This window comes from Elephantulus edwardii, unplaced genomic scaffold (assembly GCF_000299155.1).
Source record: "Elephantulus edwardii isolate Elephantulus edwardi_28Jun2011 unplaced genomic scaffold, EleEdw1.0 scaffold00065, whole genome shotgun sequence".
Taxonomy (NCBI): domain Eukaryota; kingdom Metazoa; phylum Chordata; class Mammalia; order Macroscelidea; family Macroscelididae; genus Elephantulus; species Elephantulus edwardii.
Genome location: NW_006399815.1, coordinates 5149563 through 5164310, shown reverse-complemented (window position 1 = coordinate 5164310; position 14748 = coordinate 5149563). Strand labels below are relative to the sequence as shown.

The window sequence follows — 14748 nt, the reverse complement described above, 5'->3', positions numbered from 1 at the left end:
TTTTTAATGATCCTCGGCAGTATTTTGCTTGCAGGTGATATATTAATGGCATTGTTTGAAAACTCCACATTCTGCTGAATCACTATTCTTGGGAATAAAAACAAACATAAATCTCTTCCAGTCAGCCAGCTAGGTAATGGTGGTGGTGTTATATGCTGTAGAGTCATTTGTGACTCACAGTGACCCTACAAACAATAGCCCTGAAACCTACTCCAGCCTGTGCCAACTTTACTGTTTCTGATATACCTACCCTCATTACCCCAGTCACTGTATCAATCCATCTCATCAATGGTCCTCTCTCTTTCTGGTCCTCCTACCCTCCCAAGTGTGATGTTCCTCTCCAAGAACTTGTCTGTCCCTCCTTGCAACATGCCCAAAGTATGTCAGATGAAGCCTTAGAATCTTTGCCTCCAAGGAACAGCCTGGCTTCACCCTTTTTGGGACAAACTTATTTGTTCTTCTGGCACTCCATGACATATTCAAAACTCTTTTCCAGCACCACAGCTCAAAGGTATCAACTCTCTTTCTATCATTCCGAGTCATTGTCTAGCTCTCTGATGCATAGCAAGCAATTACAAAGACTTGCTTGGATCAGGCACACCTTAGTCTAGGCAGCCAGGTTGCTGTCGTCAAATTTCCTTGCATAGATTGATGAGCTGCATCTAGGGCTGCATCTGTCATTAAAAAAAAAAATCCAGTTGGTATCCCATATATTCCTGGAGACTTATTTTTTTGTGTGAATGCCTTCAGTGCAACTTCTATTTCTTCCTTCATTATTCTTTGTTTTTAATTACACAGTATTTCCTAAAATATTTAAATGTCAGCCATTTCTTATTTGGTACAATGACTCTATGTGTTCCTTTCATCTTCTTTTGATGTTTCCTGGGTGAGTTAAGATTTTGCTCATAGCATCCCTAAGTATTTCAACTTGAAGCTTGAATTTTTTTTTTCAGTTCCTTCAGCTTAAGAAAGACTGAGCCATTTCTTCTGTTTTTTACTTTTTCCTTTTCCAACTACCACAGAAGAAGATTGCCCCTCCTTCTCCAGCAGAGCATATGGTAGATTTGGACTGCACACCTTTGTGATTGCAGCACAGCTTCTTGCTACTAGGCCATCAGAGCTTTCTAAGTTCTTCCCTTTTTATTCTCCAATTCTAGGTTTGCACATTCTGTTATAGTAGTTTGTCTTCTCTTCCTGAGCTACCCTTTGAAATCTGCCGGGACTCAAATATAGAACTTCCTAAACTGTGAGATAATCTGTCAGTATGTTTTATTTGGAAATTTATCTGCATATTGCTAATTATTTTGTAGCTTGGATACTTGTATTCTGGCTTGTGTATAAGCATTCTAATTAGTGCAGCACTTGTTTGTCAGTTTGCTATACTTACAGATTCTAGTGACGCTGTTATTTGTGGTACCAGTGTGTCAAAAACCATAGTGGTCACTCATTCTGCACAGATTTTAGTGGACCTGTAAGATTGAAACAGACTAGGAAGAAGGATTGGCCATCACCTTCTGAAGCAACCTGCCTCTAAAAACCCTATGCCCAACAGAGTAACACCCATGGATATAGTATTAGAGGAAGAGACAAGATTTGGCAATCAGTAAAGATAAAGAGAAACAGCTACAAACATCCTTTAATTGGAACATGGAATGTATGGAATATAAGTGTTATAAAACTATAAGTTATGAAAAATGAAATTGAATACATGAATATCAACATTTTAGGCATTAGTAAGATGAGATAGACTGGCCTTGGACACTTTGAATCAGACAATCACATGGTATACTATACAAGGAATGAAAAAGCAGACTAAGAACAGTGTTGCATTCATAGTTAAAAAGACAATTTCAAGTTTTGACCTAAAGTACAATTTAAGTAATAGGATATTGTCCATATACCTACAAGGAAGACCTGTCAATACAACTATTATTCAAATATATGCTCCTACAGCTAAAGCCAAAGAGAAAGACATTGTAGACGTTTATAAAATTTTACAGTCTTAAGCTGATGAAACATGCAATCGAGATGTATTAATGTTAATTGGTGATTGGAATCCAAAAGCTGGAAAGAAAGAAGAAGGAAGGTAGTTGGAAAGGGAGGACTTGGTGGGAGAAATGAAGCTGGAAATAGAATGATCAAATTTTGTATGTTCAATGATATATTTATTGCAAAAACCTTTTTTAAGAAACACACCAGGGTTGTTAGAACGGTGGCATAGTCAATAGATTTATTAATCACATCTATGGCATAGTTGTGCCCACTCATACATCTTTCCATGGGAATCTGCCCTAAATGTAACTGCTGAGCATCTGACAGATAAACGTACAATATTAACTGTAACGTGTCCTATTTTCTTCACACTCTAGTTATCACACTTTGGACCAGGATACACTCAAGCAAAAGGATCCTAGATTTCTCACAGATTTTAATACCTAAAGGGCTTATCTCCTTTTTGAAGGAATTGAATATATTGTATGTGTAGTAAAATGGATAATATTTGGGTGAAATGTAGGAGAGGTGGTAACTATGGCAGATTACTGGTTGATATTCCATAGTATGCAAATGCATGCTGCTTAGCTGAGCCCAAGTATATTCCCATTCTCCTGTACCACTTTGTAGGTTTCATTAAGTGATGGCCAATAAGCTATAACCTGATGTACCAGATGACAGCCTCTGACTGCCTTTCTTAAAAAACAAATGATAGTGTTGGGCTCCCCACATCCAGACTTTGATATGAGAAAGACACAGATTTACCTAAGTGATTGGTTGGGGTTTTCAGTACTACTTGCTTTTGAAACTAATATGATACAAAAATGCAGAGAGAGAACAGGAGGAGGGTAGAAACCTAGAACCTGGGAAGAAATTTTAGCTATGGAGATGAAAAAAGCAGATTGAGATGAAATAACTGAAGAGCGAGGAAGAAAATCAGGGGGCAAGTATATCTGAAAAGTTAAAGAAACTTTTTAAAAATGAAATAAATGAAACATTTTCTCTTACTGAAGCATCTGAGATAAGGATCAAGAAACATCTAAGAGCAGGCCAAAGCTTCTCTAATTTTATTGTGTGTAGGAACCATTTGATGTCTTTTTAGAATTCAGAAAATTTTTCCATAGATCTGAGGCAACTCTAAAAAACTCCCTGGAGACAGTGATTCTTGGCATTACCAAAGTTTAAGTCATAGCAATTTGAAAAGTGCAGTCACCAAAACTAGCAACATCAGGGTTACAGTGGAATTTGTTAAGCATGCCTGTGCTCAGGTGGTGTCCTTCTGAATCACACAGAGGGGACGAGCAGTCTGTGTTTTCACTCCATCAGGTAATCCTGAATCTGAGAGGCACTGGTCAGAGCAAAAAAAATGGTACCTATGTGTGGCTCACCAATTGTTGGCAGCCTCTTTGCTACTTTTCTTACAATAACTCACCTGATCCTCACAACAATCCATGAGAAAACAAAGACAGAGAAAGTAAGAAGGTAAATTGTGGCTCCAAGAAGCCACCTGCATCAGGCAAGAAGGTCTGTGCTCAGTCCACTTTGTCAACTCACCTTAAAGAATCTCTAGTGATATTACCAAAAACACTTTCAGCAAAGTGTGAAGATAGAAACCAAACTGCAGTGGCTTTTAAAGAGAAGTGGGACAAGTGAGAATAAAGCACTTGCTCAAAAAAGAAGAAAAGGTAAATAAAAACACTAACAGATACTTGTGTATATATATCCATTTGCTTGGTTTTAAAAGGAGAAATACTCAACTAAAACAGTAAAAGCTTTTCAAGACAAAAGAATGTTTTGGAGATTTCAAAAGAGCAAAGCTGAGTATCACTGGGGAGTCTAAATGAGGAGGGAAAGATTATTGATTATATTATTAATGCTTTGAGAAAATAGAGATATTTATCTAGGAAGTGGGAGACTTCCCAAACTTATAAAGCATATAGCACTGAACTTTAAGTATCTGGTGGTCTATCATATAGGAGATAAATAAATCTCATTTTTATAGCTTCAGAGTATAGACCAAGGGATGCAAGTTGATAGATTTCATCTTAAAATGAGAAAGAACATTTTAGTGACTAAAGTTGTTTAGATACAGAATAACTTGCCCTTTGAGATGGTGATTTTCTTACTACTGAAAAAGTGTCTAGAGGAAAGCTACTTGATATCCTTAATACAAGTTGTGTAACGAATTCCTGTGAACTCATTGAGGGGTTTTAGCTATGCTAAAATTCTGACTTATCCCTGCAATATCCCTGTTACTTTCGTCAATCTTTGAAATATAGTGCTGCGTATAGTAAGAAACCATTTTCTTTGCATCATTTATATTTTGAAGCCTCCCTATTATAATTTACTATGGTGACAAAAAATAGCCAATTGCCCACATCTCTGACCGAATCAAAGCAACTCATATAGTGTCTCAAAAGCTTAAGAGGTGCCATTTAAGGTGCAATTACTGTTCTCTCCATGTCTGGAACCAAGATGAGGGAAGAAAAGCAAATTGTACTGACCAACTAGTCGAAGGAAAATGGACCATGGAAATCTCAACTTCTATGACTCTGAGACCAGAAGAACTAATTGATATCTGGCCACTCTAAGAGGAATCACAGAAGAAGATTCTTGATAACAGGAGAGAGAAATGTGGAACAAAACTCAAAACCATAAAAATAGACCAAGCTTACTGGTCCATTATAGACAAGTGGAATGCCCCTAGAACTTAGAATAAAATTTACTCCTCTGGCTCAGTCAAATAATAGACAGGCCTATATAAGCTGACCATAACACCATGGAGGTACTCACTCACTACTTGGAACAATCAATTATATAAGATAAAAAAAAAAATCAGCATTTGCCCAAGAATAAATCAAAGATGGTAGGAAGGTATAAGATAGAAGGATTAAAGGAAATTAAAAGTAAAGGAAGGAAGTGAGAAAAGTCTCCTACATGAAACAGCTGGATTCTTGAGAGCAAGTTGTTTTGATTTAATTGAAAGTTGAGTGTAAACTCCTTGGTAATTTTTAATTTTGTTAACAATCAAGTCTGATTAGTTATTTGGATTAAGTTAACAATCAGCAGGTGTTAATTGTGTTAGAGGAGAACATTAAGTGCTACAGCCCTTGTCTGTCAGTTTACTGTACTGAGTTAACTTGAGGGTTGCTGTTATACTGAAAGCTGTGTCATTAGTATGTCAAATGCCATAAAGGTTAGCCATGATGGGCAGGGTTTGGTAGAGCTTCCATATTAAGAAAGACTTGGAAGCAGGATTGACATCCACTTCTTAAAGAACAGGTCTTTTAAAATCCTATGAAAACTAGAGGAACAAAGATAATTATAGAACAGGGTTCATCTCAGATCTTTTGTGCATGGGGTCACTGTGAATCATAATTCGCTTGATGGCACCTAACAACAACAAGTGGTAAGGAGTTGTGCTTGTCAACCCAAAGGCATGCAGTTCAAATCCACCCGCTGCTCCACAGGAGAAAGATAGGCAATCTCCTCTCATGCAATTTACTGCCTCTAAAAAACCCTCTGGAGAATCAGCTATGGGTCGGTTCCAACTAAATGGTTACATACTAACATAGCATTACATATAGTGTCATTAATTTTATGAAACCATATGTATAAATGGTTAAATGGAAAACTGATTTTTCTTTGTAGACTTTCATTCAAATGATAAAAGTTTTAAAAACCTTACATATTTGACATAATTTCTTCAAGTTAACTTTTAGACTTAATATCAGGAATTTCAAATGCTTACTAAAACACATCTTTTTTTAAAAAGGATTTTTAAAAAGTCATTTAAAGAATTTTTAAAGTCATTTAAGTCATTTTTAGACTTAAAATTAAAGCTTCTAAATTCTCACACTTTTGGCAGGTCCTGTTTCTAAATCTCCACTCCTTTTTCTTTTCCTAGAATATTTTGACAACGTAAGCAAGTGGTTAGATATTTTTGTCATGTACTTTGAGAATTGCTGTTGATTTCTTTCAGAGCATTCTGCAGACATTGCCATGGCTTAATAGGTGAAGCATCCCTTCCCCTATATGATAAACAACAAATCCCAAAGCAGGTACTATTGAGTCATGGTGGCTCTGTGTGTGTCAGAATAGAACTCTATTCCACCAGGATTTCAGGGGCTGATTTTTCCAGAAGCAGGTCACCAGGCCTTTCTTCTCAGACTTTCTGTTTGGACTTGAACTGCCAATCTTTCAATTTGTGACACACAACATCAAATGCTCACAAACCCAATCACTTCTTCTCTGTTTCATAGATGCCACTATTTCCAAATTAGAGTAAATAATGTTTCTGTGGATTTATTCATTTGAGACGCTGAACTCTATGAAGAAAATGTGGTGTCAGGATCAAAAGAAGACTCATCAACAATCTATATTTTGCCAATGACACGACCTTCCTTGCTGACAGTGAGGAGGACGTGAAGAGCTTGCTGCAGAAGATTAAAGACCACAAACTTCAATATGAATTACATCTCAACATTAAGAGCACACAAATACTCTCCACTGGACTGAAAAACACCATCTTGATAGGAGGGTAAAAGATTTAAATTGTAAATTATTTCTTCTTACTTGTATCCACAATCAACATCTTTTGATGGGAGATCAGGAGATGTATTGCACTGGGAAAGTCTGTGGTCTGAAAGCACTCCAAATTACTGAGGAGTGATGATGCAATTTTGAAGAATAAGATATACTTGATTCAGGTCATGGTCTTTTTACTCACTTGCTGTACATATGAAAGCAGGACAATGAATAAGGACAACAGAAGGAGAATTTATACCTTTGGGTTGTGGTGTTGGAGAAGAGTATTAAATATGGATTGCCAAAAAAACAGCTATATCATGGAGGAAAAGTACAATCAGAATGTTCCTTGGAGGCAAATATAACTAAGCTTCATCTCACATACTTCATCTCACATACAGGTATGTTGTTAAGAGAGGCTACTCCTTGGAAAGAGACATCATGCTTTGAAAGGTAGAAGGTAGGTGAAAGAAGATTCTTAACCAGATGGATTTACATAGTGACTACAGTAATGATCTGAAATATGTCAGAAATGGTGAGGCTGGCATAGGATAGGACAGGGTTCAGGTCTGTTGCTCATAGAATTGCTCTGAGTCGTACTATACTCAACAGTACCTAACCGCAGCAGCAGCAGCTTGTATATCAACACTACCAAAATCACCCCTGACGAGGCTTGGTCTGCCCTTTTTTATTCACCCTGGAGACAACAGCACCGCCTGAAAAATTCCTGGTTTCTTGACTATTGACAATCAGTCATTGGAAAGGGAGCCAAAACTAAAGCACCCTGCCTTTGGAGAAGATGAACACAACTCACGAAAGTGTTTATTTTTTTGCCAACTGGTAAAAGAACAGAACAAAGGCCTCTGACTGAGCACTGGAGAAAGCCACCATCTGTTGCACCTGTTGTAAGAAAACAGTTGGCCTGCAGACCATATTGCAGATTGAAATCAAGAGTTGATGTTTATTTACAGAATTGCTAGTTCCTCTTTGGTTCCAATTCACCACTGTAGCAAGCTGCTTTGTGAAGTTAATTTAAACCTGGATTTTACAGAGTTTTACTTCACTGTTTTATGACCACAGCTCTTTGTATCTTAGGGTAAACTGAAGAAACAGGGTGTTAACATTTTGTTCTTGGACTGTGAACTTAGAAGGATAATTCGTAAAGTGACGAAAGAGTTTGCAACTTGAATGATAGTAGTGTTACTATCTGAAAGGATATCTTTGTCTTCACATGCTTTCTTTTTTAAAATTTTTTATTATACTAGTTTATTTACAAAATTCAAATACATTGTTTTCCAGAATAGATTCTTCCAGTTTCCCTCATACCCCCCCATCAAATTGTACAACTACATGGTTAATCCCTCCCTCCCCCTACACATCCTCATCCCACTGCTTCCACCTTCCCTCACCCCGCCTTGGATCCTAATTTTCATTCTACAATAATGGTTTTATACAATATTTGTCCTTATGGGACTGAGTTAGTTCACTTAACATAATGCTCTTTAATCCCTCCCAAGTTAGGTAACAATTTACAAAATCATTGCTCTTGTGTGCTGCATAGTAAGTATTCCGTTGTCTGAATGTACCATAATTTCTCAATCCATTGAAGATCTGGGCTGTTTCCATGTTCTTTTGATGGTGAATAATACTGCTATGAAAACTGGGGTACAAGTCTCTGTGAATCAGTTCCCATTTTCTCAGGGTATATTACAAGTAGTGGAATGCACAAGCTTTCTTTATATAAATTGTACAGAAGAAAATTGCTCCTCTAACTCTGCACAAATAATTTCCTTTACAATGATTAGTCTGAATGTTATACATCTGAAAGCTGAACAATCACTAAGGACTACAGAAGAAGAATCAATGCCTTTGAGTTGTGGTGCTGAAGAAGAGTATTAAATTAGTAAATCAATCAGGTTTTGTCTGGAGAGGATGAAGCCAGAGTTCTCCTTGGAAGCAAGGATGGTAAAACTCCATCTCCTCTACTTTGGGCATGCTGTCAGGAGAGGACCATACTTGGAGAAGGAAATCATGCTTGGAAGGGTAAAAGGTCAGTTCAAGATAGGGAGACCCTCTCTTAAAGGATGAGATGGATTGATGCAGTGGCCATGGCAATGGGTCAGGTGTGTCAGAGATGGTGAGGCTGGCTCGGGATAAGGCAAAGTTCAGAGCCATTATTCATAGGGTCTCTAATGAATTGTAGTCCACAGAACCACAAGTAACAACAAAGTCCTATAAGGCAGAGATTAACAATGTTCCAGATGTCCAAAATGCAGTACCACCCATCATCTCTGACTTTAATTATTCCTCTTCCCTTCTGCCCTCCCACTTCTGTCTCTGGAGGGTCTCACAGAAACTCAAAATCTGTCAGGGAAATAGTTCACATGATTGTAGATCAACTAGGTCAATGTACCTGGTCTTGAGACTGGTAAACAATGAATCAAGAGCCTGCAGACTGTGGTTGGTTGTTGTTGGCTGTCAGTGTGGTTAAATCATGTTAGATAAAATGTCACAAGTGACCAAGCAACCAATGAACATCTGTGAGGTTTATATAGGATCTCAGAACATAAACTAGATCTTCAGGAGAACAAAGTTGGGTAATAATAAGTTTATCAGAGATGGTAAATCTCACAGGAGGAGATTGCTCATCCTTCTCCCTCAGAGCAGCTGGTAGATTTGAACTGTGTGTGAAGGAAGAATATGGCAGTTGCCCCACCACCCCCAAGCTTGATCACTTCCTGAGAAACTTGATAACATTTAAGCTGGTCATATCAAAGACCAGACCAGACAATGGATCCTAGTAAGGGTCTGAGCTAGAAAAAAGGTGCTAAAACCTAGCTTAATTAACATGTCAAATTCCAAGACCCCTATAAAAAGGAAACCCCCCACCCAAACTGCCTGTGTGCCATTTTGATCCTGTCAGCATTCCATGAGGCTGGGTCTGTTGGCGTCCCTCTCAGACCACTCAGTAAAGACCTGTTGCTTTCTTGGGACCAATTCCTTCCTTCCTTTATTTCTCTCCCTTCCGCCCTCACACTCTTTTTTATATCTAACACCTTTGGTATTGCAGCGCTGTTTCTTACCATTAAGCCACCAGATCGCCCCTATAAAAACAAGTTGAATGAGTTTGTAGTTCACCTTAATTCCATTCCCTTAGTAAATAAATAACTCATCTTTGAATGGAGTCTTCAGCATAGATTCAGAAGAATCACAAAACGGAAGACTGGATGAAAAGGTCTTATTGATGAATTGCATCCCAGTCTCCCTCCGAGCATCTAGAGGATTCAAACCGCTAGACGAGTGTAAACTTTGGGTTAGCAATACAACTCCCTACACCCTTCACCACCATAGCTTCCCTAATACTTAATAAAATGCAGAATTCAGAAGTATATTCAGGTGTGCATATCTACATGTATATCTATATATAAACATGCTTACATTTGTGCCTCTAGGAAACAGGATGGGCCATCTAATTCCTAAATAACAGGCTTTTGAAAACCCTACGAACATTAAACGAAGAGGATAGTTATAGTAGCGTGGTGGTAGAGCCCAGATTGGAAGTCAGTTGAAATGAGGAAAATCAGGAAGGGTGGAGGGTCAGCAAAGGAGTAGAAGACTTTCAATCAGATGGGTTGATAGGGTGACTGCCGAAATGGGCTCTCGTGTGTCAGGAAATGTGAGGATGGTGCAGGACAGGACTAGGTTCAGATATTTTGTTCATAGGGCAGCTATGAGTCATGCTCCACTTGACAGCACCTAACAACAACAATAACATTTATGTCTCGAGATTTCAGAATGAAAGTGGCAATGTTATTTGGCATATATTGCTTTATGATATTAGAAACATGTAAGAAAAGAATGAGTTGTTTACCAGATACAGAACATTCCTTTAAAATGCTTTAAAGAGGGGGGGAAATGTGATATAGTACATTCCTTTAAAATGCTTTAAAGAGGGGGGGAAAATGTTTTAAGTAGCATCCTGTGGTAGTGCATGTTGTTAAATGTCAACTACTTACCAAAAAGACTGACCATGTGAGTCCATCCATGGGTGATTCTGGAGGAAGACCAGGCAATCTGCTTCTAAAATGTCACAGCCATTGAAAACTACGGAGCAGAGTTCTACAGGAGTGTGCCATGAGTCAGAAAGTCAGAATCAGCTCCATGATGCCATTGTTTTTGTTTTTACATTGATGATTTTTCAGTCCTCCTGCAGAATTGAAGGTCAATAAAACTTACTATAGTGAAGAATGCAAAATTCTTAAATTCTATAATGTTCTTTGAAAATCATTTGCCAGTGGCACATAGGGCAATGTGTTTTTAAAAGCTAGCATACTTCTTTTCTCACCTTTTAAAGTATCAATTGATCCTCCAACAAAGCCTTTAAATTTATCGGCACTCCCCCAGGGTTAACAACATTCCTCCTTGCCCTTTAATGTTATGTAAATCTGCCCTGACTTTGAAACGATTGAACCAGCTCTCATTCCTTACAAATTCTTCCTCACAATCACCTTCAGCTGCTACACTTACAGCTTTTTAAATCATTGAAAAGGCTTCAAGCTTTTTCTTGCACTGAAGTAAGGCTAAAAAACTGTATGCACCTGTTCTAACTTACTTACAAATTCTTAAAGACACAGGATGGGATCTCGCTCATGACTCAGACTGCCGGCAAGCCTAGTCAACAAAACCCACTACAGCGGGACAGATTCCAACCCATGGCTACCTTTCATATGATCTCCACGGCTGCAACTCTTTTCAGAAGGCTACTGCCCATCTTCCCTCTACAGAGCAACTTCTGTATTTAAACCACTGACCTTTCAGTAAGCAGTCTGATCTGCTAAAATGCTACAATTTTAGGGTTCCTTGTAGTCATGATTGTTGTTAGGTGCCCTCAAGTAGAGAATGACTCATAGTGACTACATGAATAACAGATCTGAACCCTTTCCTGTCCTGTCCTGTCTCGTGCCATCCTCACAATCTCTGAGACACTCAAGGCCATTGTTGCAGTCACTGTATCAATCACCTAGTTAAGGGTCTTTTTCTATTTTGCCATCCCTCCACCTTTCCAAGCATAATATCCTTTTTCAAGGAATAGCGTTTCCCAGCAAGAACTGCAAACTGTTTGAAAAGCAGAAGAAAGTGACATCAGGATTGGAGGAAGACTCATAAATAACCTTTGTTATACAAATCTTGTTATACACAATCTTGTATACTAAAAGTGAGGAGGACTTGAAGTGCTTTGAAACCTTCAATATGGATTTCATCTCAATGTTAAGAAAACAAAAAATTTCACCACGAGACTGATAGGCAACATCAGGTTGGATGGAGAAAAGACTGAAACTTTCAGCAACTTCATTTTACTTGGATCCACAATCAGTGTACTTGGTCCCAGCAGTCAGGAGATTAGGGGACACATTGCACTGGGAAAAGTCTGCTGTCAGGGACCACTCTAAATTATGGAGGAGCAATAATGTCAGTTTGAGGACTAAGGTATATCTGATTTAGATCATGGTCCTTTCAGCCACTTACATCTGAGAACTGCACAATGAGTAAGGATGACAGAAAAAGAATTGATGCTTTTAAGGTCATGGTACTTAAGTTTAATCAGGAGGAAAAATAATAGGATGATGATTTCCTAAAATTTTTGGGAAAACTAAACTAAAAACTAGTCTAAAATACAGATAAAGTTTCTTTCTGCTGTAATTTCTGAGTTGTTCTGTAAATGACTACAGGTATTCCTCAATTTATGATATGTATTCATTCTCAACCACATGGCTGTCTTTTTCCCCTTTTTACATTTTATAATGAGTAACACTTACTACACACAATGTTGCAGGCATAATTTGTGGATATCCTTATTCGCAGTCACTTCCAGATGCTCAATTTTATGACTTACTGTTCAAAAACACATCAGATAGATTTCCTTTTATAAACTAAATTGGGGCCTTCAATTGTTTAATAATAGAACCCTATGTTTTCTTATGGTAGCTGTTCACTTTCCTAAAGTCACCAGGCAGATTCAAGAAGCAACACGATGTCACCAGAGAAAAAGTAAAAGAACCCTACAAATAATTCTAAGTTTGTCTTCAAATATTACTCCCCCATTCCCAGGATTATCAAGAAGCTCCAGAACTTGTTACAAGTGAGGTTATTACCATAAAATATACAATGTCAATGTCTTCCAACCTTTCCTTGTTAAAGCAATTTTTTTTTAATGATTTGCGTGGCTTTTTAACTTAGCAGAAGCTCTGTAGCCAGGATCTTCCCTCAGTACAGCCTCAAGCAAAAATCTTTCTCTGAAGGTGGTACATGGGATTTGGACTTACATCCTCCTAAACAAGAGATGGACAACAGCATGAAAAAACAGTAGCCGTGTGTAGTGCAAGGTATCACAGAAGTGACTAGTGATCATATTAAGAGGTGGCTGGGGAGGAGAGTGTTTGACCAGGTAGCCAGGTGTGCAAGGAATAAGGAGGTAGCAGGGAAAGGGTAGAGGCAAGTCACATGTGCGTGGGTGGATGGGCAGTGAATGTATTATCAGTTATTTCTGTAAGGGAAGTGTCTTTCATCTGGTAGGTAAAAATGCTTGTCTGTCAGATATTCTTCTAACAGTGAACATCCAAATTAAGAAAGAAAGATTGGCCATTCACTTCTGAAATATAACTGGCCTTTGAAAACCCTATGTACAGCAGACCACACCTAGAGTAGACTAACAGATATGGCAACTGAAGTTGAACCCTCAAATTTGGAAACACAAAGGAGGAGAAATAGTTCTAAAAAGAAATTAACAATTGGTACGTGGAATGTGAGAAGCACGAATGTAGTAAAACTGGACATTGTAAAGAAGGAAATGGAACTCTTAAATATTCACATATTGAGTATCAGCAAAATGAAAGGGCATTTTGAATCCCACGATCATATGATCTATTATGCTGGAGATGAAAAAGTGAGAAAAAACAGAGTTGCTTTTATCGTTAAAAAGGCCATTTCTAGATCCATCTTGAAATACAATATTGTGAGTGACAGGATAGTATCCATATGCATATAAGGAAGACCTGTTAATACCACTAACATTCAAATTTATGCACCTACAACCAGAGCCAAAGAGGAGGAAATAGATGATTTCTATCAATTGTTACAGTCAGAAATTAATTGAACATGTAACCAAGACGCTTTAATAAATAATGGGTGAACAGAACACCAAAGTTAGGAGTCAGGAAGAAGGATCAGTAGTCAGAAAACTTGATCTTGGTGAAAGAAATGAGGCTGGAGATAGAATGATAGAATTCTGTACAATCAATGATTTATTCATAGCAAATACTTCTTATATGAAACATAAATGCAGGTTATACACATGGATTTCACCTGATGAGATAGATGCACAGGAATCAGATTGGTTACATCCGTGGAAGGAACCCATGGAGAAGTTCAATAACAGCAGTGAAAACCAAGCCAGGTGCTGATTGTGGAACAGGCCATCAACTGCTCATATGCGAGTTCAAATGAAAACTAAAGAAGGTTAAATCATATCCAGAGGAATCAAAATTTGACCTGGAGTCTATCTCCCATGAATTTAAAAACCAGCTCAGGAATAGGTTTGAAGCCTTGAACACTAATGAATGAAGACCAAATAAGCTGAGAGGATAACAAGAATATCGTTCACAAAGAATTCAAAAAGTGATTACTAAGAAGGAAGGAGAAGAAAAGACTAAAATAGATGTCAGAAGAGACTCTGAATATTGCATTAGAGTGCCTAGAAGCCAAAGTAAAGGGAAGAAATCAAGAAGTTAAGGAACTGAATAGAAGATTTCAAAGGGCCGCTGGGGAAGACAAGGCAAATATTATAATGAAATGTGCAAGGAGCTGGAGTTGGAAAATCAAAAGGGCCAAACTCACTCAGCATTTCTTAATCTATAAGAACTAAAGAATAAATTCAAGCTGCAATTTATAATGCTTAAGGATGCTATGGGCAGGATATTGAATGATTCAAGAAACATTAAAAGAAGATGGAAGGAGCATAGGGTCATTGTACCAAAAAGAATTGGCTGACACAGAAGAATTTCAAGAAACAACATATGAGCAAGAGGCAATGGTGATGAAGGAGGAAGTGCAGGCTGCTCTGAAGGACTTGACAAAAAATAAAGTCCCAGGAATTGATGGAATACAAATTGACTTATTTCAGCAAACAGATGCTGCCCTGCATGTGCTCACCAAGTTGTGCCAAGAAATATG

General features: G+C 38.0%; 1 pseudogene; it reads left to right on the top strand.

Annotated features, from left to right (window-relative positions):
- LOC102855911 overlaps nucleotides 1-7707 on the top strand; it is a 56895-nt pseudogene extending 49188 nt beyond the window's left edge.
- Nucleotides 7708-14748: the final 7041 nt, after the last annotated feature.